Source organism: Scyliorhinus torazame, chromosome 17 (assembly GCF_047496885.1).
Source record: "Scyliorhinus torazame isolate Kashiwa2021f chromosome 17, sScyTor2.1, whole genome shotgun sequence".
In the NCBI taxonomy this organism is placed as follows: domain Eukaryota; kingdom Metazoa; phylum Chordata; class Chondrichthyes; order Carcharhiniformes; family Scyliorhinidae; genus Scyliorhinus; species Scyliorhinus torazame.
In genome coordinates, this window is record NC_092723.1 from 123765850 (window position 1) to 123790602 (window position 24753).

The 24753-nt window shown below is 50.2% G+C and overlaps 1 long non-coding RNA gene across 1 annotated transcript; it reads right to left on the bottom strand.

Moving 5' to 3' along the window:
- Nucleotides 1-265: 265 nt before the first annotated feature.
- Nucleotides 266-7468, bottom strand: LOC140393572 (uncharacterized). The gene is made up of 2 exons (XR_011935670.1): nt 6913-7468; nt 266-874 (listed from the first exon to the last, which is right to left on the bottom strand). It is a non-coding gene; the product is annotated as an uncharacterized lncRNA (long non-coding RNA).
- Nucleotides 7469-24753: the final 17285 nt, after the last annotated feature.

The following is a 24753-nucleotide window of genomic DNA, read 5'->3' on the forward strand; positions in this document are numbered from 1 at the left end:
GAACTCCTCGGAGCGCCAGTTTAATATCGGAGGGGGCCCTTCCTTTGAATTTTTGTCCCAAAACCTTCCCGGTTCTGATGTCAGGTGTGATTCCTTACCTTCTGTTAATCTGCTGATCAATTGATCTGTTGAAGCTGTCCAACTCCAACAGTTTAAAAATGTTTTCTTTTCTTCTGATCTGTTTCTCACCACCAGCTTTCTTTTCATAAACTGTTGTATCTTTAGACTAACAGTACAAAAGAAATAGATTGCCGAAGCTCATGGGTTTAATACAAGATAAACAGAGGTTTATTGACTACAATGGTTGGTCCTTGATCAAACAAAAGCCTGTGAATTGGCCGGTGATGTCACGCGTGTCATGTGACTCCATTCTTAAAGAGACTTTGCGCACAACTACAATAACCCAAATATATAACATTTGGGCCAGGATCCTCTGGATGCATCCATCCAACGACTGTAAATTCCTGCCCGAGGTCAATCGATTTTTACATGGTCCGTGTCCTGCCCGTGGCGATATTGTGGCGCGTGGGGCAGAAGAACCAAATCCTTGGGTTTTGGAAATGCAATGCTGTACTCACTGGCTTGCCATAGTCACATGACTCTGCCAACAGGTTAACACTGTTGCTTCACAGCGCCAGGGTCCCAGGTTTGATTCCTGGCTGGTTCACTGCCTGTGCAGAGTCTGCATGTTCTCCCCCGTGTCTGCATGGGTTTCCTCCGGGCGCTCCTGGTTCCTCCCACAAGTCCCGAAAGGCGTGCTTGTTAGGTGAATTGGACATTCTGCATTCTCCCTTAGTGTACCCGAACAGGCACTGTGGTGTAGCGGCTAGGGGATTTTCACACCGACCTCATAGCAGTGTTTGTGTAAGTCTACCTGTAACAATAATAAAGATTATTATTATCTTAAGATCAGTTCAATAAAAGACTCTCACAGAAACACACTGAAATACAGCTGTTCTTATTAATGCGATAAATAGTCCAATTTAAATATGGGCTGGATTCTCCGCAGCCACGTGCCAAAATCATGTTTGGCGCGGGGGCGGAGAATCAACTTTCACGCTGAAATCGGGCCTGGCGCCGCTCCAGCCCTTCTCCGGGACCTGAGAATCAATATTTTCATGATCCTCTGCTCCAAGCCAGCCAAGTTCCCGACAGCATGGTTCTAATCACCTGCTGCCATTCGGGAACTGCCCGTGGCGCTTGCGAGCTCAGTCCGCGGCCCCGGGGGGGTGCCTTTTGGGCAGCCGGGGAACATATCAGGCCATTCCGATGCAAGGCCGCGTGGCCGATCATGGGGGCCTACATTTCAGAGTTGCCTCCGCGGTCTGAGTCCACCATGGCGCTCGGCGTGACCACTGGAGGCCGCCGCCGTGCGCATGCGCGGACTCAAAACTGGAAGTGCGAGGGCCCGTATCCACAGCTAAAGCTGCGTGAATTACTTCGGGTCCCTGCCAGCCCCCTGATGGTAAGTGAATTGGTTGGTTTTTTTTGAGGAAACTCCGGAGTGCAATGCCAGTGTTTTTACGCCGGTGTGGGGACATAGCCCTATTTTGGAAGAATCCAGCCCAAGTTTTTGTTACAAAGTGCCTATTATATCGTCCCACTTGTGGATAGATACATTGAACTAGTTCCGCGGCATCACATTAACAATACAAGCTTATTTAGGCAGCACGGTAGGGCAGTGGTTAGCACTGTTGCTTCACAGCGCCAGGGTCCCAGGTTTGATTCCCACTTGGGTCATTGTCTGTGAGGACTCTGCACGTTCTCCCCGTGTTTGAGTGGGTTTCCTCCGGGTGCTCCAGTTTCCTCCCACAAGTCCTGAAAGATGTGCTGTTAGGTGAATTGGACATTCTGAATTCTCCCTCTGTGTACCTGAACAGGCGCCGGAATATGGCAACTAGGGGTTTTCACAGTAACTTCATTGCAGTGTTGTTGTAAGCCTACTTGTGACAATAATAAAGATTATTATTATTAATATCATTATTTTGAATTCCCTTTGGGTCTGTTCTCCAGGGATTGGTGTTCAGAGCACTGTTACATACAAACAGATCAATTGGGAGCAGGAGATGGTCACTCAGCCCCTCGAGCCTGCTCCGCCATTCAATTAAATTGTGGCCGATCTCCTTGATCCATATCAATGATTTGGACTTGGATCATTTCTAAATTTGCAGACGACACAAAATTCAGAAATGTAGTGAGCAATGAGAAGGATCGTGTTCAGGGGAACATAGACTGCTGAAATGGGTGGACCTGGGTCCAATAATATCTAACACAGAGAGGTGTGCTGGAGCAGACTCACAAGAGGACTCACAGAAACAAAACAATATAGGGAAAGAGCAGGGGAGCGGGAAATTGGGTATCTCCTCAGAGTCCATGCAGGCGCGATGGGCTGAATGGCCAGTTTCCGTACTCAGGCAGTTTGGGTTTTTGATTTGCCTTACTCCGACAATATTATTTATGAGCACTGAGAGCTCAGCAAGAACAGAGGGATGAATAAGTGTTGTGACTGATGATCTTGGAGCAGCACTGTCTTGTTTGCGAAGGACAGGAATCTACTTATTAATTACATATTTTTAAACATAAGGCCAAACCCGCATGAGTTAAATAAATAATAACACAGCATCCATCTCAAAGAACAAAGAACAAAGAAATGTACAGCACAGGAACAGGCCCTTCGACCCTCCGAGCCTGCGCCGACCATGCTGCCCGTCTAAACTAAAATCTTCTACACTTCCTGGGTCCGTATCCCTCTATTCCCATCCTGTTCATGTGTTTGTCAAGATGCCCCCTAAACGCCACTATCCTCCCTGCTTCCACCACCTCCTCCGGTAGCGAGTTCCAGGCACACACTACCCTGTGTAAAAAACCTGCTTCCGTACATCTCCTCTAAACCTTGCCCCTCGCACCCTAAACCTATGCCCCCTAGTAATTGACCACTCTACCCTGGGAAAATGCCTCTGACTATCCACTCTGTCTATGCCCCTCATAATTTTGTAGACCTCTAATAGGTCACCCCTCAACCTCCGTCGTTCCAGTGAGAACAAACCGAGTTTATTCAACCGCTCCTCGTAGCTAATGCCCTTCATACCAGGCAACATTCTGGTAAATCTCTTCTGCACCCTCTCTAAAGCCTCCACATCCTTCTGGTAGTGTGGCGACCAGAATTGAACATTATACTCCAAGTGTGGCCTAACTAAAGTCCTATACAGCTGCAACATGACTTGCCAATTCTTATACTCAATGCCCCGGCCAATGAAGGCAAGCATACCTTATGCCTTCTTGACTACCTTCTCCACCTGTGTTGCCTCTTTCAGTGCCCTGTGGACCTGTACACCTAGATCTCTCTGACTTTCAATACTCTTGAGGGTTCTGCCATTCACTGCATATTCCCTACCTGCATTAGACCTTCCAAAATGCATTACCTCACATTTGTCCGGATTAAACTCCATCTGCCATCTCTCCGCCCAAGTCTCCAAACAATCTAAATCCTGCTGTATCCTCTGACAGTCCTCATCGCTATCCGCAATTCCACCAACCTTTGTGTCGTCTGCAAACTTACTAATCAGACCAGTTACATTTTCCTCCAAATCATTTATATATACTACGAACAGCAAAGGTCCCAGCCCTGATCCCTGCGGAACACCACGAGTCACAGCCCTCCAATTAGAAAAACACCCTTCCATTGCTACTCTCTGCCTTCTGTGACCTAGCCAGTTCTGTATCCATCTTGCCAGCACACCCCTGATCCCGTGTGACTTCACCTTTTGTACCAGTCTACCATGAGGGACCTTGTCAAAGGCCTTACAGAAGTCCATATTGACAACATCCACCTCCCTACCTGCATCAATCATCTTTGTGACCTCTTCGAAAAACTCTATCAAGTTAGTGAGACATGACCTCCCCTTCACAAAACCATGCTGCCTCTCGCTAATACGTCCATTTGCTTCCAAATGGGAGTAGATCCTGTCTCGAATAATTCTCTCCAGTAATTTCCCTACCACTGACGTAAGGCTCACCGGCTTGTAGTTCCCTGGATTATCCTTGCTACCCTTCTTAAACAAAGGAACAACATTGGCTATTCTCCAGTCTTCCGGGACATCACCTGAAGACAGTGAGGATCCAAAGATTTCTGTCAAGGCCTCAGCAATTTCCTCTCTAGCCTCCTTCAGTATTCTGGGGTAGATCCCATCAGGCCCTGGGGACATATCTACCTTAATATTTTTCAAGACACCCGACACTTCGTCTTTTTGGATCTCAATGTGACCCAGGCTATCAACACACCCTTCTCCAGGCAAAACATCCAGCAATTCCTTCTCTTTGGTGAATACTGATGCAAAGTATTCATTTAGTACCTCGCCCATTTCCTCTGGCTCCACACATAGATTCCCTTGCCTATCCTTCAGTGGGCCAACCCTTTCCCTGGCTACCCTCTTGCTTTTTATGTACGTGTAGAAAGCCTTGGGGTTTTCCTTAACCTCTGTTTGCCATTTACTTTTCGTGACCCGTTCTAGCCCTCCTGACTCCTTGCTTAAGTTCCTTCCTACTTTCCTTATATTCCACACAGGCTTTGTCTGTTCCCAGCCTTCTAGCCCTGACAAATGCCTCCTTTTTCTTTTTGACGAGGCCTACAATATCTCTCGTTATCCAAGGTTCCCGAAATTTGCCGTATTTATCTTTCTTCTGTACAGGAACATGCCGATCCTGAATTCCTTTCAACTGACATTTGAAAGCCTCCTACATATCAGATGTTGATTTACCCTCAAACATCCAACCCCAATCTAGGTTCTTCAGTTCCCGCCTAATATTGTTATAATTAGCTTTTCCCCAATTTAGGACATTCACCCTAGGACCACTCTTATCCTTGTCCACCAGCACTTTAAAACTTACTGAATTGTGGTCACTGTTCCCGAAATGCTCCCTGACTGAAACTTCTACCACCTGGCCGGGCTCATTCCCCAATACCAGGTCCAGTACAGCCCCTTCCCTAGTTGGACTATCGACATATTGTTTTAAGAAGCCCTCCTGGATGCTCCTTACAAACTCTGCCCCGTCTAAGCCTCTAGCACTAAGTGAGTCCCAGTCAATATTGGGGAAGTTGAAGTCTCCCATCACAACAACCCTGTTGTTTTTACTTGTTTCCAAAATCTGTCTACCTATCTGCTCCTCTATCACCCGCTGGCTTTTGGGAGGCCTGTAGTAAACCCCCAACATTGTGACTGCACCCTTCTTATTCCTGATCTCTACCCATATAGCCTCGCTGCCCTCTGAGGTGTCCTCCCGTAGTACAGCTGTGATATTCTCCCTAACCAGTTGCGCAACTCTGCCACCCGTTTTACATCCCCCTCTATCCCACCTGAAACATCTGAATCCTGGAACGTTTAGCTGCCAATCCTGTCCTTCCCTCAACCAAGTCTCTGTATATGGCAACAACATCATAGTTCCAAGTACTAATCCAAGCTCTAAGTTCATTTGCCTTACCCGTAATACTTTTGCATTAAAACATATGCACTTCAGGCCACCAGGCCAGCTGTTTTCAGCAACATCTCCCTGTCTGCTCTTCCTCAGAGCCATACTGGCCCTATTCCCTAGTTCTCCCTCAATGCTTTCACCTTCTGACCTATTGCTCCGGTACCCACCCCCTTGCCATACTAGTTTAAACCCTCCCGTGTGACACTAGCAAATCTCCCGGCCAGGATATGTATGCCTCTCCAGTTTAGATGCAACCCGTCCTTCTTATACAGGTCACACCTGCCCCGGAAGAGCTCCCAGTGGTCCAGATAACGGAAACCCTCCCTCCTACACCAGCTGTTTAGCCATGTATTTAGCTGCTCTGTTTTCCTATTTCTAGCCTCATTGGCACATGGCACAGGGTGTAATCCTGAGATTACAACCCTAGAGGTCCTGTCTTTTAACTTTCTGCCTAGCTCCCTGAACTCCTGCTGCAGGACCTCATGCCCCTTCCTGCCTATGTTGTTAGTACCAATGTGTACAACAACCTCTGCCTGTTTGCCCTCCCCTTCAGGATGCCCGCCACCCGTTCTGAGACATCCTGGACCCTGGCACCAGGGAGGCAACATACCATCCTGGAGTCTCTTTCATGTCCACAGAAGCGCCTATCTATGGCCCTGACTATAGTGTCCCCTATGACTATTGCTCTTCAGCGCTTTGACCCTCCCTGCTGAACATCAGAGCCAGCCATGGTGCCACTTCTCTGGCTGCTGTTGTTTTCCCCTGATAGGCTACCCCCCCGACAGTATCCAAAGGGGTATGTATACCTGTTCGAGAGGGGGACAACCACAGGGGATTCCTGCACTGACTGCCTGCCCCTTCTGGTGGTCACCCATTTCTCTGCCTGTGCCTTGGGTGTGACCACATTTATATAACTGCTATCTATGATGCTTTCTGCCATCTGCATGCTCCTAAGTGCATGCAACTGCTGCTCCAACCGAACCATGCAGTTTCTGAGGAGCTCTAGTTGGGTGCACTTTCTGCAGTTGAAGCCACCCGGGATGCTGGAAGCCTCCCGGCCCTGCCACATCTCACAGTCAGAGCACTGCACCCCTCTAAATGACATTGCGTTAATTAATTAGTAAATTAAATTTAAATTTTTTTTTAATGTTACTGTTAACTATCTGTTTCCTAGCACTAGATTTCTACTATAAATGTGCAAGCTAAATACAGTACTCTCCGATCTCTGGCTTAGATACCCCTCTAAATTATAATTAAGTAATTAAATAATTATGTTTAATTAGTTTAACAATGTTTAATTTTTAAATTTAGTGTAGATTCCCAACCAGCCAATCAAGTCACAGCTTTACTGTGATGTCACTTCAGTTTTCCCCCCACACAATTTGAAAAGGTAATAAAAATTAAAAATAAATTAAATTTTAAAAAGAAAAAAAAATCACTTACCTTCCCAGGATGCTCTCTGCTTCTCTTACAGGCCAGAAGAAAGAGGACAAAACGGTAGGGAAAAATCACCTTCTCCCACTCTGCACTGAATTACCTCACTGCACCAAATTACCAAGTTCCAATTCCCACTCTGGATGTGTCTCCTTGACCTGCGCAAAGCTTACTGAGTGCTCTTTCTGTCTGTCTTTTATACAGTCCTCAGCTAACCAGGGTGACTTACACGACTTAATCTTCCAAGAGTGGAATACAATGTACACCCTTGTGCCACTAAACAGGCCTCAGGTGACTGACAGATACTGCCTCTCAGCAATTAGGGTGGGGGCAGCTTCAGCCAATCAGACACTAAGCTACACACTGCACTTTTAACTGAAAAACAGCAGAATTAGACTTACCACTTACCTTTCCTGATTACCTCACTGCATCTCCTCTGTAAATAGGTTGCAAATTTCTCTATGTAAACCAGGCAGGCATGTCGTAAACAAAACCGTTAAATACTGCCAATTAAGTAACATATTTAGCAAGATTATATCCCAGCAGTATCCATGCGAGATCTATGTCTGCATGTGGACAATCCAGAAATACGGAAGCTCTTGGCTCAGCATTAGGTCTGGACCATACTCTGTTGCACAAATTCAATTGTTCACCCCAACTATTATAAGGTAGAAGTTATGGGTTCAGTGCAGTTTCAACCATTGCAGTGATTATTTGATTAAATGGGAGTTTCATTGCTGTTTACTGCGAGCATCGTGAGATGTGACAAAAGAGGTCAAACAATTTTACACATGGCAATGGAAGTTTAAATGTGAATTGTGTCATATCCACCAGATGGTCAAAAAACTAAACAAAAACTTCTGTCAATGATACTAGGAGCCCTGAGGAGTAATAAAAAGAAACACCAATCTGTTATCTTGGCTCAGTGCCTCTGAATCAAAAGTGTGTAGATTCAAGCTCGACCCTTGAAATTGCAGGAGAAAGCCTGCTGACAGTTCAGTTTAATGATTCATCCAAGAGACAACGGCTGTATTCACCATTTTTGAGCCAATGTACGGAGGATCTGTGGAGTTTTACATTAAAAAAATCGGCGCCAGCCATTCACCAATCCTGTGACTGGAGAGAGGCTAGGAGCTGCGCCATGTAAAACACCCAACTCCCACGATAAAAACAGCTGGCGAATGGTCAGGTCTGTGGCCGCGCATGAACATGGCAATGACCTGCAGTGGTCGCGCTGTAAAATATGGTGTTGGCCGTGCGCGGATCCGACCTGCAAGATAGCGTCTCCCTGGCTACCCCCCCCCCCCCCCCACCAGTGCCCCCAGCCCTCGCGGAAGCCCGCCCGGCCAACAGCACGGCTCCCACTCGACTGGACACAGTCCACAGCCACCACGCCGGGTTCCCAACTGCTGAGATCACACGTCAACTGCACAGTCGGGAACTTGGCCCATCGGAGGCGGAGCATCGGGGGAGGGCCTTCAGGTGTTGCGCTAACACCGTCTCAATGGCGCGCAACACGGTGATGCCATTTCAGAGGGGGCAGAGGATACAAAACTGGCCTCAAACAGGCGCCGCCTCCGATTTCACCATCAGAAGGGATTCTCCGTCTGATCGCCAATTACGAAATCGGCGTCGGGGAACAGTGAATCCTGCCCAACACATTTAGAAGTGCAGCAATCCCCCAGTGCTGATCCTGCAACAGTGCAACTCTCCCCCAGTGCTGATCCTGCAACAGTACAACTCTCTCCCAGTGCTGATCCTCCAACAGTACACCTCTCGCCCAGTAATGATCCTGCAACAGTGCAACTATCTCCCAGTGCTGATCCTCCAATAGTACAACTCTCTCCCAGTGCTGATCCTCCAACAGTGGAACTGTCTCCCAGTGCTGATCCTCCAACAGTACACCTCTCGTCCAGTAATGATCCTGCAACAGTGCAACTGTCTCCCTGTGCTGATCCGGCAACAGTGCAACTCTCTCCCAGTGCTGATCCTGTAATAGTACAACTCTCTCCCAGTGCTGATCCTCCAACAGTACAACTCTCTCCCAGTGCTGATCCTCCAACAGTACACCTCTCGCCCAGTAATGATCCTGCAACAGTGCAACTGTCTCCCTGTGCTGATCCGGCAACAGTGCAACTCTCTCCCAGTGCTGATCCTGTAATAGTGCAACTCTCACCCAGTGCTGATCCTCCAAAAGTACAGCTCTCGCCCAGTGCTGATCCTGCAACAGTGCAACTCTCTAGCAGTGCTGATCCTCCAAAATAGCAGCTCTTCCCCAGTACTGATACTCCAACAGTTCAGTACTCCCCTAATGCTGACCCTGTAACAATGCAACTAACCCTCAAGTGCTGACCATCTAACAGTACAACACACCTCCAGTGCTGACCCACTGACAGTGCAGCACACGCCCAGTGCTGATCCTCTAACAGTGCAGTTTTCCCCCAAGTGTTGACCGTCTAACAGTGCAGCACACCCCAAGTGGTAACCCTCTAACAGTACAACTTCTCCTCCCAATGCTGATCTACCAACAGTGCAACACTTCCCCAGTGTTGACCCTCGAACTGGGCTGCACTCCTCCCAGTGCTGACCATCCAAAATGCAGCACTCTCCTAATGCTGACTCTCTTACAGTATAACTCACCCTCAAGTTCTGACCTTCTAACAGTGCAGCACAACCCAAGTGTTGACCCTCTGACAGTGCAATTCTCCCCAAGTGCGGAAAGTTGGACATTGCAGCACCCTCCCAGTGCTTATCCTTGGACACTGCAGCACTCCCCCAGTGCCGACCCTTAGATACTGCAGCATCCCCCCCCCCCCCCAGTGCTGTCCTTCGGAAAGCGCAGCACTCCCCCAGTGCTGAAAGTCGAATATTGCAGCACTCTCCCAGTACTGACCCATCCTCTCACACTGCAGCACTCCCCCAGTGCTGACCCTCTCACACTGCAGCACTCCCCCAGGGCTGACCCTCTAACAATGCAGCACACCCACAGTGCTGACCCTCTCACAGTGCAGCAGTCCCTCAGTGCTGACCCTATAACAGTGCACCACTCTGTAGGGATATCATGGTAGTGTTGTAATTCACCAATTGACCAGGAGTCTCATAAGTATATAAGCGAATGTTAGAGTCAGGTGACCCCTCAGACTGACTAGGGAGCTGGATGATAGAGGTTGCTTCTGCATGTTAATACTGTTATTTTGTATATAGTTGACCCACAGTTAACATTAATAAATCATTAATAGCATTAGCTACAAGTGTTCTTGTAATATAAATCAGGCCATCCGACAAGAACATTACATGGTACCAGGGCTGGATGGTATTAAGCACTGAAAAAGAATATAAGCCTGCCACGAGGTCCACAGAAATTTGAAGATTTTGCAGACTGCCAGAATTAACAACATGGAGTCGTTGAAGCGACCAACGAGTCTCAGATGTCATGGTAATGTGGACAACAACTGGCTTGTGTTTAAATAACAATTTAATCTGTTTTTTACTACAGTAAATTTAGGAGCTCAATCAGATTTGTGTAAAGTAGTGATACTCCGAACAGCGGCAGGGCCCGAAGCAATTGCTGTGTTTAATGCGTTGAAATCTGCAAACGATGAAGATAGAAAAAATTTTAATGAAGTAGTTCGAAGATTTGATGAACATTGCACCCCCAGAAAGAATGACATTTATGAGCGCTATGTGTTTAGATCACGTTTACAGAAGAAATAAGAATCCATAGGTCATTTCATCATTGATTTAAAGTTAAAAGCTAAAACTTGTAATTTTTCTGTGGTGGAATCTTCCATGATTCGGGACCAGATTGTGTTTGATGTGAAGGAAAATATGCTGAGGGAACGGTTGCTGAGGGAATCGGAGTTGTCCTTGGAACAAACAGTTAAGATTTGTCAGGCTCACGAGCTAGCAGCACAGCATTCTAAAATCTTTCTCAATAATGGCGGTGTCTTCTTGGAGGAAAGCACTCCGGTTGCCGCCCTTTTTCCAAAAAGGTGGGAAACTTCACAAAAAAGGCAGGAAAGTTCCTGCAGCTCCTCGCACACCAACAAACAGGTTAAGGATCAGGACAAAGTATTCCTGTGTAAAGGATGTGGTCAAAGGCACGAGTTAAGGCAGCAATTGGCAAGTTTTGTTCCAGGTGCAAAGAAAAATCTCATTTTGCTCAGAATTGTCAATCCCCAGACAGTCAGTACAGTGGAAGACACATCTCCAGTGATGAAACATCACTGTTTGTTGGAGTAGTAACAGTAACTTAATTGAAGCCTACTTGTGCCAAAAAGCGATTATTATTATTATTATTAATAACAGGGAAGAATAATTTTTGGAGACATCAAAAACTTCTCCAGCACTTAAAAAAATGCAAACTGATTTAAAATAAATGCGGTTGATGAGGACAAATGGCTGCTACCACTTAAAGTGAATGGTACAGTGGTTCAATTGAAGTTAGACACTGGTGCCAAAGTCAACTTAATTAGCATGCCTGATTTGAAAAATCTAAAATTTCAGCCGATTGAAAGAAATCACAAAATATCTCTGTGAGATTATAATGGTTCAGGGATTAAATGTTATAGTGCTTGTGACCTGAGTGTGGTGGTAAAGAACACATTTTATGACATCCCATTCTGTATTGTATCCGAGGGCTTGGATTCATTATTATGTGATCAGCCATGTGAAGAATTAGGTCGAGTGCAGTTGGTATATAGCATCCACAAAGGATTGGATCAACACTCCGGCGATTCTGAGAACATTATCAGCAAATTCAGTGATGTGTTCACTGATTTTAGTGCACTACCATTTGCCAGCAAGGTACAATTTAAAGAAGATGCAATATCTAAAGCACCGATACAAACTTTTAGTCGTGAAATTGCTCACAATGTGGATCTGTATGTCAATCTCATTTCTACCCGACCACCCATATCAGATACAAAACCCCAAGTTATCAAGAAGATAGAAGAACCTACCAACGGGATAAATTCTATGGTATGTGTGAAACAAAAAAATGGTTATGCTTGTATAGGTATGGATCCCAAGGATCTTAACAAAAAAAATGCACATATTGTAAAACAATCATTACAGAAAGCAATGGACAGCCAATCTGATCTATACCTTGCGTAATCACGTTACAAAGTGTTACCATTGTCACATGGTAGATTGCCTGCAGAGTTACTCATGAATAGAAGGTTGCGTGCCACACTTCCATATACTGCAGGAAATGCAAAACATTAAAGCAGAGCGAAAATAGTTCTATGATAGAGTGTCTAGACCTTTACCACCTCTGAGTAGCGGTGACATTGTGAGAATAGAAGATTCAGGCAATTAGTTGTGAAAAGTCATTGTACTTTAAGAAGTAGCACCTCATTCCTACAATGTACAAACAGAGGATGGGTTTGTTTTAAGAAGAAATCGTCGTCTGCTCTTGAAAACCAGAGAAGACTTTCACAACAACGTGATGGATGAAGAATCTACGTCAGAATCAACATCAGCTGTAGTGTCAGACAGTTCAGCAATTCCTGAGCATGAGAATGTCATGGAGAACATTGAATCGACAAGTTCTGGGCAGAAAGGTCAAACTTTGAGAAGATCAACCAGAATTAGAAGAAAACCCGATCGACTCAATTTGTAGGTTTGGACTATTTGTAAATACTATGCTTGCTGTTCTTGTACATATATATATTTGTTAAATCAGTGTTTTAAAAAAAATGTATTTAATACTGTTAGACTCATAGGCTAATGGTATCACATATAAATATACTGATGATAATGTATTCATTTATTCCTTTAAAGAAAAGGGGATGTAGTGATATTATAGTTGTGTTGTAATTCACAGAGTGACCACTAGGAGGCTCATTAGTATCTAAGTGAATGTTAGAGTCAGGTGATCCCCTCGGGCTGACTAGGGAGCTTGAAGAGAAAAGTTGCTTGTGCATGTTGGTCCACAGTTAATATTACTAAATCATTTATAGCTTTAGCTACAAGTGTTCTTGTAATATCAATCAGGCCATCCGACCAGAACATTACACACTTCTACAGTGCTGACCCTCTGACAGTGCAGCACACCCTCAGTGCTGACCCTTTAACAGTGCAGCACTTCCCCAGTGCTGACCCTCTAACAGTGCAGCACTCCCTCACATCTGACCCTCTAACAGTGCAGTACTCCCCCAGTGCTGATCCACTAACAGTGCAGCACACGTCCAGTGCTGATCTTCTAACAATGCAGCGCTCTCCCAAGTCTGATCCTCTAATAGTGCAGCAGTCCCCCAAGTGTTAACCTTCTAACAGTACAACTCTTCCCCCCAGTGCTGATCCACCATCAGTGCAGCACTCCCCCAGTGTGGACTCTCGAACTATGCTGCACTCTCCCCAGTGCTGATTCTCCAGAAATACAGCACTCACCTAATGCAGATCCTCTAACTGTACAACTCACCCTCAGGTACTGAACTTCTAACAATGTAGCATTCCCCCAGTGCTGCCCACAGACAAAGCAGCACTCCCCCAGTGCTGACCATCAAAGTTGGCAGCATACCCCTAGTGCTGACGTTCTATGGTACGGCAATCCCCCAGTGCTGACACTCGACAGTGTTGAACTCCCCCAGGGCTGGTCCACTACAGAGCGGCAACCCCCCCTCCCCCCCCCCCCTCACCCCCGCTTGTTGATTCTTTAACAGTGCAGCACTCTCCAGAACTGACTCTGTAACAGTGCAACTTTCCTCAGTGCTGACCCTGTAACCATGTCGCAATCTCCCAGTGCTGACCCTGTATTGGTGCAGCCCCCACCCTGTGCTGACCTTCTAACTGTTCAGCTCTTCCCCAGTCCTGGCTCCAAAACAGTGCAGCTCTCCCAGTGCTGACCCTGTAACAGTACAGTGCTCCCCTAGTGCTGATCCTGTAACAGTGCAGCACTCCCCCATTGCTGACCCTGTCAGAGTGCAGCACTCCCCCATTGCTGACCCTGTCAGAGTGCAGCACTCCCCCATTGCTGACTCTGTAACAGTGCAGCACTCCCCCATTGCTGACCCTGTAACAGTGCAGCACTCCCCCATTGCTGACCCTGTAACAGTGCAGCACTCCCCCATTGCTGACCCTGTAACAGTGCAGCACTCCCCCATTGCTGACCCTGTAACAGTGCAATATTCCCCTCAAGCTGACCCTGTAACAGTGCAGCACTCCCCCATTGCTGACCCTGTCAGAGTGCAGCACTCCCCCACTGCTGACCCTGTCAGAGTGCAGCACTCCCCCATTGCTGACTCTGTAACAGTGCAGCACTCCCCCATTGCTGACCCTGTAACAGTGCAGCACTCCCCCATTGCTGACCCTGTAACAGTGCAGCACTCCCCCATTGCTGACCCTGTAACAGTGCAAGATTCCTCCAGTGCTGACCCTGTAACAGTGCAAGATTCCTCCAGTGCTGACCCTCTAACAGAGCAGCACTCCCCTAGTGCTGACCCTGTAACAGTGCAGCACTCTCCTGGTGCTGACCCTGTAACAGTGCAACATTCCCCTAGTGCTGACCCTGTAACAGTGCAGCACTCCCCCAGTGCTGACCCTGTAACAGAGCAGCACTCCCCAGTGCTGACCTGTAACAGTGAAACATTCCTCCAGTGCTGACACTCTAACAGAGCAGCACTTCCCGTAGTGCTGACCCTGTAACAGTGCAGCACTCCCCCAGTGCTGACCCTGTAACAGTGCAACATTCCCCCAGTGCTGACCCTGTAACAGTGCAGCACTCTCCTGGTGCTGACCCTGTAATAGTGCAACATTTTCCTAGTGCTGACCCTGTTACAGTGCAGCACTCCCCCAGTGCTGACCCTGTAACAGTGCAACATTCCTCCAGTGCTGACCCTCTAACAGGGCAGCTCTCTGCTGTCTTGACCGCCTAACCCTGGGAGCTGGAAAGAAGTAGGGGTGATAGTGTTTATGTGATGAATGATATCTGTATACACATGTACCTTTAATGCATGGCCCCTTTAAGACCAGGTTTGGAACCGTGGGGGACTCCGCCTCCGCCCCCAGGGAACTGTATATAAGGTTACGTTCAGTAGGCAGAGTGCAGTGAGCACACTTCTCGGCAGCTGTCTGGTTCTCTGGTAATTAAAGCCTTTAAATTATCAATTTTCTCTTCTGAGTCGTAATTGAGGGTATCTCAATTTAATTACCATGATACATCAAGATGGACAGCGGTCTAAAGCTGGAAAAGCTCAATTTGGACGCTCGGTCGCCGGAGGCCACTGAAAATTTTAAATACTGGCTCCTGTACTTTGAGGCCTATCTGAATTCCTCAGAGACTGAAGTTGACGGACCTCGCAAGCTGAGCTTACTACATGCCCGGGTGAGCCAGCGACTATCCTCCGATCGAGAAAGCTACGACGTACGAAACGGCGGTCGAAATCCTATGGAAGCGCTTCGTAAAGCCGATAAACGAGGTACACACCAGACATTTGCTCTCGACCTGCCGCCAGCGCTCGGGGGAAACGTTAGATGAATACTTGGAGAGACTCACCGCGCTCGCCAGGAACTGCGACCATAAAGAGGTGACGGCAGAAGTCCACATGAACTTACATATTCGTGATGCTTTCGTGTCCGGTATCCGACCCACGTACATCCGGCAGCGGCTCCTAGAAGACGGAGCGAAGGACCTCCAAGGCACGGTAACACTCGCCTTTTCCCTGCAAGCGGCCCACCATAATCTCCGCACGTACTCCGCGGACCTTGCGAACCCCTCTCGATCCCCTCCAGACTCAACCATACTACAGGCCTGCGCCGCGCGGCGACCCGCTCACACCGGGGGCCCCCCATGCTATTTCTGTGGGCAAGCCCAGCACTTACGCCAGCGTTGCCCGGCCCGCTCCGCTATCTGCAACGAATGTGTAAAGAAGGGGCACTTCGCGAAGGTCTGCCTGGCTGGGCCCAAAGGCCAGAAACAAAAGTCTCATCGGGCCCAGAAATCGAACTCCCGGGACCACAGGCCCCGCAACACGGGCGCGCGGTGGCCGGACACGCCTTCTTCCGACGCGTCATCGGCCTCGTGCGAGTCATGGGGGCGGCCATCTTGGCGGTGGCCATCTTCAAAACCCAAAACGTGCGACCGACAGCGGTGGCCATTTTGCGAGTCCGATTCAACGGAGGACTCTGACTGCCCACAACTAGGAGCGATCACGCTCGATCAATCTCGGCCGAAGCACCTGCGAAACTCAATGATGCAGGTTCAAATTAACGGCCGCGACACCCCCTGCTTTTTTGAGTCCGGGAGCACGGAGAGTTTTATCCATCCAGACACGGTAAGACGCTGCTCCCTGTGCACCTATCCTGCCTCCCAAACTATCGCCCTCGCATCTGGGTCTCATTCGGTCCAAACCACGGGGTATTGTGTCGCGATCCTTGCTATTCAAGGCGCCAAATACGCCCGTTTTAAACTTTATGTCCTCCCTCACCTCTGCGCCCCCCTGCTGCTCGGTCTGGATTTTCAATGCAGCCACCGAAGCCTGACACTGAAGTTCGGCGGACCCCTGCCCCTGCTCACGGTATGTAGCCTGGCGACACTCAAAGTTGCACCACCCCCCCTCTTCGCGAACCTCACTCCCGACTGTAAGCCCGTCGCCACCAGGAGTCGGCAGTATAGTGCCCAATACATGACTTTCATCAAGACAGAGGTTCAGCAGCTACTAAAAGTAGGGGTCATAGAGGCTAGCAACAGCCCTTGGAGGGCACAAGTACTGGTAGTCCGCTCCGGAGAAAAACAACGTATGGTGGTGGACTATAGTCAGACCATAAACCGTTTTACGGAACTCGATGCGTACCCACTTCCCCGCATAGCAGAAATGGTGAACCAAATCGCCCAGTATCGAGTATTCTCCACGGTCGACCAAAATCTGCCTATCATCAACTCCCTATCCGCCCAGAGGACCGCCCCTATACGGCCTTCGAAGCAGCCGGTCGGCTCTTCCACTTCCTCAGGGTCCCTTTCGGTGTCACAAACGGACTCTCCGTTTTCCAAAGGGCGATGGATCAAATGGTGGACCAGTACGGCTAACGGGCTACATGCCCGTACTTGGACAACGTCACCATCTGCGGCCATGACCAGCAGGACCACGACACAAACCTGAGGAAGTTCCTCCAGACCGCCCGGGCCCTCAATCTGACATACAATAAAGAGAAATGCATGTTCCACACAACCCGGCTAGCCATCCTCAGCTACACCGTGGAAAACGGGGTCCTAGGCCCAGACCCTGACCGCATGAGCCCCCTTAAGAAACTTCCCCTCCCCCATAGCCTCAAGGCACTCAAACGGTGCCTGGGGCTCTTTTCCTATTACGCCCAGTGGGTCCCCAGATATGCGGACAAAGCCCGTCCACTCATTAAGACCACGGTTTTTCCCCTGACGGCTGAGGCTCAGTCGGCCTTCAGTCGTATCAAGGCCAATATCATCGGCCACCATGCATGCGGTGGACGAAACCATTCCCTTCCAGGTAGAAAGCGACACATCAGACGTCGCCCTGGCTGCTACCCTCAACCAGGCGGGCAGACCAGTAGCGTTCTTCTCCCGAACCCTCATCGCCTCGGAAATTTGACACTCTGCAGTCGAGAAGGAGACACAAGCCATAGTGGAGGCCGTGCGGCACTGGAGGCACTACCTAGCCGGTAGGAGGTTCGCCCTCGTCACCGACCAACGGTTGGTCGCCTTTATGTTCGATAAAGCACAACGGGGCAAAATAAAGAATGATAACATTCTGAGGTGGAGGATTGAACTCTCCACCTACACGTACCATATTACATATCGTCTGGGGAAGCGCAACGAGTCCCCAGATGCCCTGTCCCACGGCACGTGCGCCAACGTGCAAAAAGACCGCCTGAGGGCCATCCACGATGACTTCTGCCACCCGGGGGTCACCTGGCTTGCCCATTTCATCAAGTTCCGCAACCTACCTTACTCCACCGAGGAGGTCAAGGCCATGACCAGGGCTTGCCAGATCTGTGCGGAGTGCAAACCGCACTTCTATCGACCAGACAAGGCTTGCCTGGTAAAGGCCTCTGGGCCCTTTGAGCGACTAAGCGTGGACTTCAAAGGGGCCACCCCCGTCCAGCAACCGCAACAGTTATTTCCTCACTGTCATCGATGAATTCTCCCGCTTCCCCTCCGCTGTCCCCTGCCCCGATATGACCTCGGCCTCCGTAATCAAGGCACTGCACAGCATCTTCACGCTGTTTGGTTTCCTCGCTTATATCCACAGTGACCGGGGTACATCTTCATGAGCGATGAGCTGCGTCGATATCTGCTCAACAAGGGCATCGCCTCGAGCAGAACGACCAACTATAACCCGCGGGGAAACGGGCAGGTGGAGAGGGAGAACGCAACAGTTTGGAAGGCTGTCCTTCTAGCCCTACGGTCACAAAGTCTCCCAATCGCCCGTTGGCAGGAGGTGCTACCCGATGCCCTACACTCCATTAGGTCGCTCCTCTGTACGGCCATGAACGTGACCCCCCCACAACCGTTTGTTTATCTTCCCCGGGAAGTCCACCTCTGGGGTCTCGCTTCCACTTTGGCAGACGACTCCGGGGCCAGTTCTACTCCGGAGGCACGTGAGGAGCCATAAGACAGATCCACTGGTCGAGAGGGTCCAACTACTACACGCAAACCCTTAATACGCCTACGTCGAGCACCCCGACGGCAGGCAGGACACCATTTCCCTGCGAGACCTGGCACCCGCTGGCTCGCCCACCGACGCCCCCCCTTCTACCGACGCTCCCCTCCTCGCATCAGCTGTCAACTCCGACAGCGCCCCTCCCCCATAGCACCCCCCTCACCCCCGCCCCCCTCCCTCCAGCCGGCGCCGGCACCAATCACCCTAGTCAACCCGGATACCCCCCCTGCTCCAACGCGGGCAAAGGCTCAGACAACCATGCTCCCGGATATACCACCACCGAGGACAACCGTATCCACCGCACCACCGCCAGAGCTGAGAAGGTCGACACGGGCAATCAGACCACCCAAAAGACTGAACTTATAATGCCACTTCACCCCCGACGGACTATGCATTTTTTTTAAACAGGGGGTGAATGTGATGAATGATATCTGTATACACTTGTATCTTTAATGCGTAGGCTCCTTTAAGACCAGGTTTGGAACCGTGGGGGACTCTGCCCACAGGGAACTGTATATAAGGTTACGTTCAGTAAGCAGCGTGCAGTGAGCACACTTCTCGGCAGCAGTCTGGTTCTCTGGTAATTAAAGCCTTTAAATTATCAATCTTCTCTCCTGAGTTGTAATTGAGGGTATCTCAGTTTAGAATTCCAGCATGCCACTTGCACAGGTCAAACCAGTTGGTCTTTTTCACGGTTCGTGTTTCCAGCTGTCCTGACCAATATCGAACCCTCAATCAACACCACAAAAACAAAATCTGATCCTGAACACATTGCTGCTTGTGGGAGCTTGCTGTGCAAAGATTGGAGGTAACATTCCCTCCAGTAAAACCGTGACTGCACATCAAAAGTACCTCATTAGCTGGAACTACTTTGGCAGATTCTCTGATTATGTAAATGCTTTCCTCCGTGAGCAAATTCTCTTGCTCCCCTTGCTTCACCTCATCTGAGGGTGTTGAATGCCAACAGCACTTACACATTAACCTCAACCTTTCTGCCTCCTTCTCGCTTCCTCCTTGGTTTCCTCTGCAGTGGGGGACACCCTGTGGCGTCAAAGCTCAGGAGCCGCCTGTTTTGGCTGCAATTGACTCACAAAACCTTCCCACACGTCACAGCGGGTGGCCATTCAGGCCTGAAAGAGCTGCTAGTCCACTGCCCTGTATTTGCCAGCAGATCTGCATCCCTTCTTCAACTTCCCCCCCACCCCACTTCACCCAACTGCATCATGAAAGTTACCACCTGCTCCACTCTTGCACGTTCAGACAATGCATTCCAGATCCTAATGACTGATAATGCAAAACAGAAGATTTCTCCTGATCTTCCTACTATTTCTTTGACAATACTTTCAGCCACAGTCTGCTGGTCACTGAGCACAGTTTCCCCTTATTCGGTTAATCGAACCCCTCGTGATTTTGAACATCGCTATAAATTCTCCCCTTCACTTCCTTCTGCACAGCAGGGATTCTATGGATTCAAAGGGAGCAGCCCGAGCTTCTCTAGTCTCTGCACATAACCAAAGTTCTTCCACCCAGGTACCGTTCCAGTAAATAATCTCTGTGTCCTCTCCAGGGCCGTGATGGTTCCGAGGTTTGGTAGCTACCTGCTGCTACAATTTCCAGCCATTTCAGGCTGTTTAAAGGTTGCACCAATCCCTCCCAACCCAGGCACTTGCTCCCGAGTTCCTTTGTTTCCCATAGAAATGACAGTGGGTAGGTTAGTCAAGCCCGCATAAGACCAATGCTGTTGGATCTCAGCTCCCAGAAGTATTCCCTCGCTCCAGGTCACAGCCCCTTATGGTAATGGTTTGTGTATCTGGGAGGACATTGACAATCAAGGGGACCAATGCCCCCGCTAAAGCTTTTTGCACTGTGTTTGACAGGTTCATTTGAATGTGCGATACCTTTAATTATTTTTGCACAGCCTAGTATCTGAAGAGGGCACAGCTAGTGAGAACAGTATCTTCCAGGCTATTGCATGGCTGTAGGCAAGAGCACCTTACAAGGTCCATTGGAGGGGAACCTCTGTTATTTACCACTTTGTGGTGAATGTATAATTACTGATAATTCACCAGTGCACTGTGTTATGTTATTAACCCTGTGGGCTCTACCTATGGGTTATTGTGTGGCTTCACCAACAGGGGATATGTTGGGGCATGTACGGGCTCCGCCCATGGCTCCACCCCGTCACAGGAAGTATAAGAGCTGCCGACCTGCGGGGCCGCCTTCAGTGTTGTACCGGTCACAGGCAGGCTCAGTTCTAAGCTGATTAAAACCACGGTTTACTTCTCCACGTGCCTTCGAGTGAATTGATGGCCGCATCAATTTAATCAGCTTTAAATACTACGATGGAATCAGCCCTCAAACCTGACAGAGTGGAACTCGGTCCACAGGCCGCGGAGGCGAAATAAATTTTTACACATTGGCTTCGATGCTTCAAGGCCTATCTTGCCGCGTCGTCCACGCCATCCGTCACTGACGAACAGAAGCTGTGCCTCCTCCACGCATGGGTGAGCCATCGCATTTCTGTCCAGCTCGACGAAGCTGCTTCCTATACAGAGGCCCTCGCACTACTCGAACGCCTCTATGTGCGGCCTGTGAACGAGGTATACGCGCGACACGTCTTCACCACTCGCCGCCAGCGCCCCGGGGAGTCGCTAGATGATTACCTACGCGACCAAAGCCCTCGCGCGCAACTGTAAATCCAGGCCATTATGGCCACTCAGCACATGGAGCTCACCGTCCAAGACGTTTACGTGGCGGGGGTCCGATCGAACTATGTGAGACAGCGCCTGCTCGAAAAAGGGGCCCAGGACCTGGACGACACGGTAAAACTGGCTACCTCTCTGGAGGCCGTTTTTCAGAGCCTTACTGCATTCCCGGCTGATCACGCGACCCCCTCGTGGGCCCCCGACCCGAGACTACCCCAGGCCTGTGCCGTGCGGCCGCCCGCCCATCATGGGGGGCTACCCTGTTATTTTTGCGGCCAGTCCTAACGCCCCCGACAGCACTGCCCGGCCCTCAACGAGAACTGCAGCAGCTGCGGGCAAAAAGGACACTTCGCCAAGGTCTGCCTGGCCAGGTCTAAGAACTCGAACTCAGAGACCCGATCCACAGGCCCGCAGACCCCGCAAGGTGGCAGCGTGTCTGCCGACTCCGCCTCTACATACATGTGCGACTCATGGGGGCCACCATCTTGGCTATCCTCCCCCACGCGGCTGGCCACGTGCGATCCATGGGGGCCGCCATCTTGGACACCATCTTCCTCACGGCCCGCCTCGCTCGACCAACAGGGGCTGCCATCTTGGCCACCATCTGCTACACCGCTCGACACATACGACCGTTCACGGACAGCCATTGCGGGGCCGCCCCAGCACCTCCAATCACGCTGCCGGCTACCCACACCTCAGCGCAGTCAACCTGGACCAGTCGCGACCTAAGCACCTCCGGAGCTCCATGATGGCCGTCCGGGTTAATGGGTACGACAACATTGCCTTTTCGACTCTGGGAGCACAGAGATCTCCATTCACCCAGACATGGTAAGACGCTGCTCGCTCCCAATATTACCTCCTACAACTCCCTCTCCCTCACTGTCACAAGGCCCTGAAGAGCTGCCTTGGATTTTTCTCCCACTACGCCCAGTGGGTTCCCCAGTATGCGGACAAAGCCCGACCACTATTTAAGGCCACCCTCTTTCCACTGGCAGCCGAGGCCCGCCAGGCCTTCAACTGCATCAAGGCGGACATCGCCAAAGCTGCGATGCGCGCGGTGGATGAATCCGTCCCCTTCCAGGTGAGAGCGACGCCTCAGAGGTCGCTCTCGCCGCCACCCTCAACCAAGCAGGCAGACCGGTACGTTTTTTTCACGCACCCTCACCACCTCCGAAATTCGACACTCCTATGTCGAAAAAGAGGCCCAAGCCATCGTGGAAGCCGTGCGTCACTGGAGGGTAAACCTCGCTGGGAGGAGGTTTACCCTCGTCACCGACCAACCATCGGTTGCCTTCATGTTTGACAATCCGCAGCGGGGCAAGATCAAGAATGATAAGATCTTGAGGTGGAGAATCGAACTCTCCACCTATAACTACGATATAGTATATCATCCTGGGAAGCTCAACGAGCCCCCAGATACCCTGTCCCGCGGCACATGAGCCAGCGCGCAAGATGATCGACTACGGGCTATCCACGATGACCTCTGCCACCCGGGGCTCACCCGGCTCGCCCATTACATCAAGGCCCGCAACCTGCTCAATAAGGGTAGCGCCTCGAGCAGGACTACCAGTTATAACCCCAGGGGAAACGGGCAGGTGGAGAAGGAGAACGCGGTGGTCTGGAAAACCGTCCTACTGACCCTGCGGTCCAGGAATCTCCCAGTTTCTCACTGGCAGGAGGTCCTCCCCGATGCGCTCCACGCTATTATGTCCCTCCTTTGCACGGCCACAAACCAGACTCCTCATGACCGTTTGTTTGTTTTCCCTAGGGGAGCTACCTCAGGGGCCTCGCTTCCGCCCTGGCTGATGACACTAGGTCCAGTCCTCCTCCAAAAACATGTTCGGAGCCATGAGACCGACCCCCTGGTTGAGAGGGTCCAGCTCCTGCACTCCAACCCACATTATGCGTACGTCGAACACCCCGATGGCCGGCAAGATACCGTCTCCCTCCGGGACCTGGCACCCGCAGGCTCCAACACCACTCCCACTCCTGCATCCCCCACACTATGTCCCGTCCAACCTCCCATGTACAGCGCCCCCACCCCTTTATGGTTCCCGCGCTCCCTCCCACCCGCCGCACCAGTCCACAGGAATGCAGCTCCGGAAGAGCCGCTCCCAGAGTCCACGCCTGTGCCTGCTCTGGACCCACTTCCACAGCCACCCGAAGCGGCTGCAGCACCAGTGTTTCAGCGGTCACAACGTACGATCCGGGCACCGGACCGACTGAATCTATGAGCCCATCACCCCGCCGGACTTCATTTTTAAACAGGGGTGAATGTGGTGAATGTATAATTACTGATAATTCACCAGTGCACTGTGTTATGTTATTAACCCTGTGGGCTCTACCTATGGGCCATTGTGTGGCTTCACCCACAGGGGATATGTTGGGGCATGTACGGGCTCCGCCCATGGCTCCACCCCCTTACAGAAAGAATAAGAGCTGCCCATTTGTGGGGTCACCTTCAGTGTTGTACCGGTCACAGGCAGGCTCAGTTCTAAGCTGATTAAAACCATGGTTTACTGCTCCACGTGTCTTTGAGTGAATTGATGGTCGCATCAATTTAATCAGCTTAACAAGGTGTCCTCCCTCTGCTGATACTGGAAGAAGTTGTAAAACAGGAGGCAGATGATGGGTGTTGTCCCGCTAACTCAGCATATTAAATGGCGGACCTCACTGTAATAAATCTTAGCTGGTGTTCTGCCAAAGTACACCGATATCATCAGGAACCTCTGATGTAAAGGGGGAGGAAAGCGTTGTGTATTCTTGGTTGGAACAAGGTCATTTTAAGAGTCCGATCATGTGACATAATGATGACATCATCGGCAGTTTGGGCAGGGTAACAATCAGTCTATTCTAGAGCCCGTTGATTAGACAGCTTTCTAATAAAGCTCATGTTTAGTTTCTAAAAAAAAAATGTAATCAGCTTAAAATATTACTATGGAATCAGCCCTCACACCTGACCGACTGGAACTCGATCCACAGGCCGCGGAGGCAAAATACATTTTTTCACATTGGCTTCGATGCTTCAAGGCCTATCTTGCCGCGTCGTCTACGCCATCCGTCACTGACGAACAGAAGCTGAGCCTCCTCCACGCATGGGTGAGCCATCGCATTTCTGTCCAGCTCGACGAAGCCGCTTCCTATGCAGAGGCCCTCGCACTACTCAAACGCCTCTATTTGCGGCCTGTGAATGAGGTATACGCGCGACACGTCTTCACCACTCGCCGCCAGCGCCGCGGGGAGTCGCTAGGTGATTACCTACTCAACCTCCTAGCCCTCGCGTGCAACTGTAACTACCAGGCCGTTACAGCCACTCAGCACATGGAGCTCGCGTCCGAGACGTTTACCTGGCAGGGGTCCGATCGAACTATGTGAGACAGCGCCTGCTCGAAAAGGGGCCCAGGACCTGGACGACACGGTAAAACGGGCTACCTCTCTGGAGGCCGTTTTTCAGAGCCTTACTGCATTCCCAGCTGATCACGTGACCCCCCTCGTGGGCCCCCGACCCG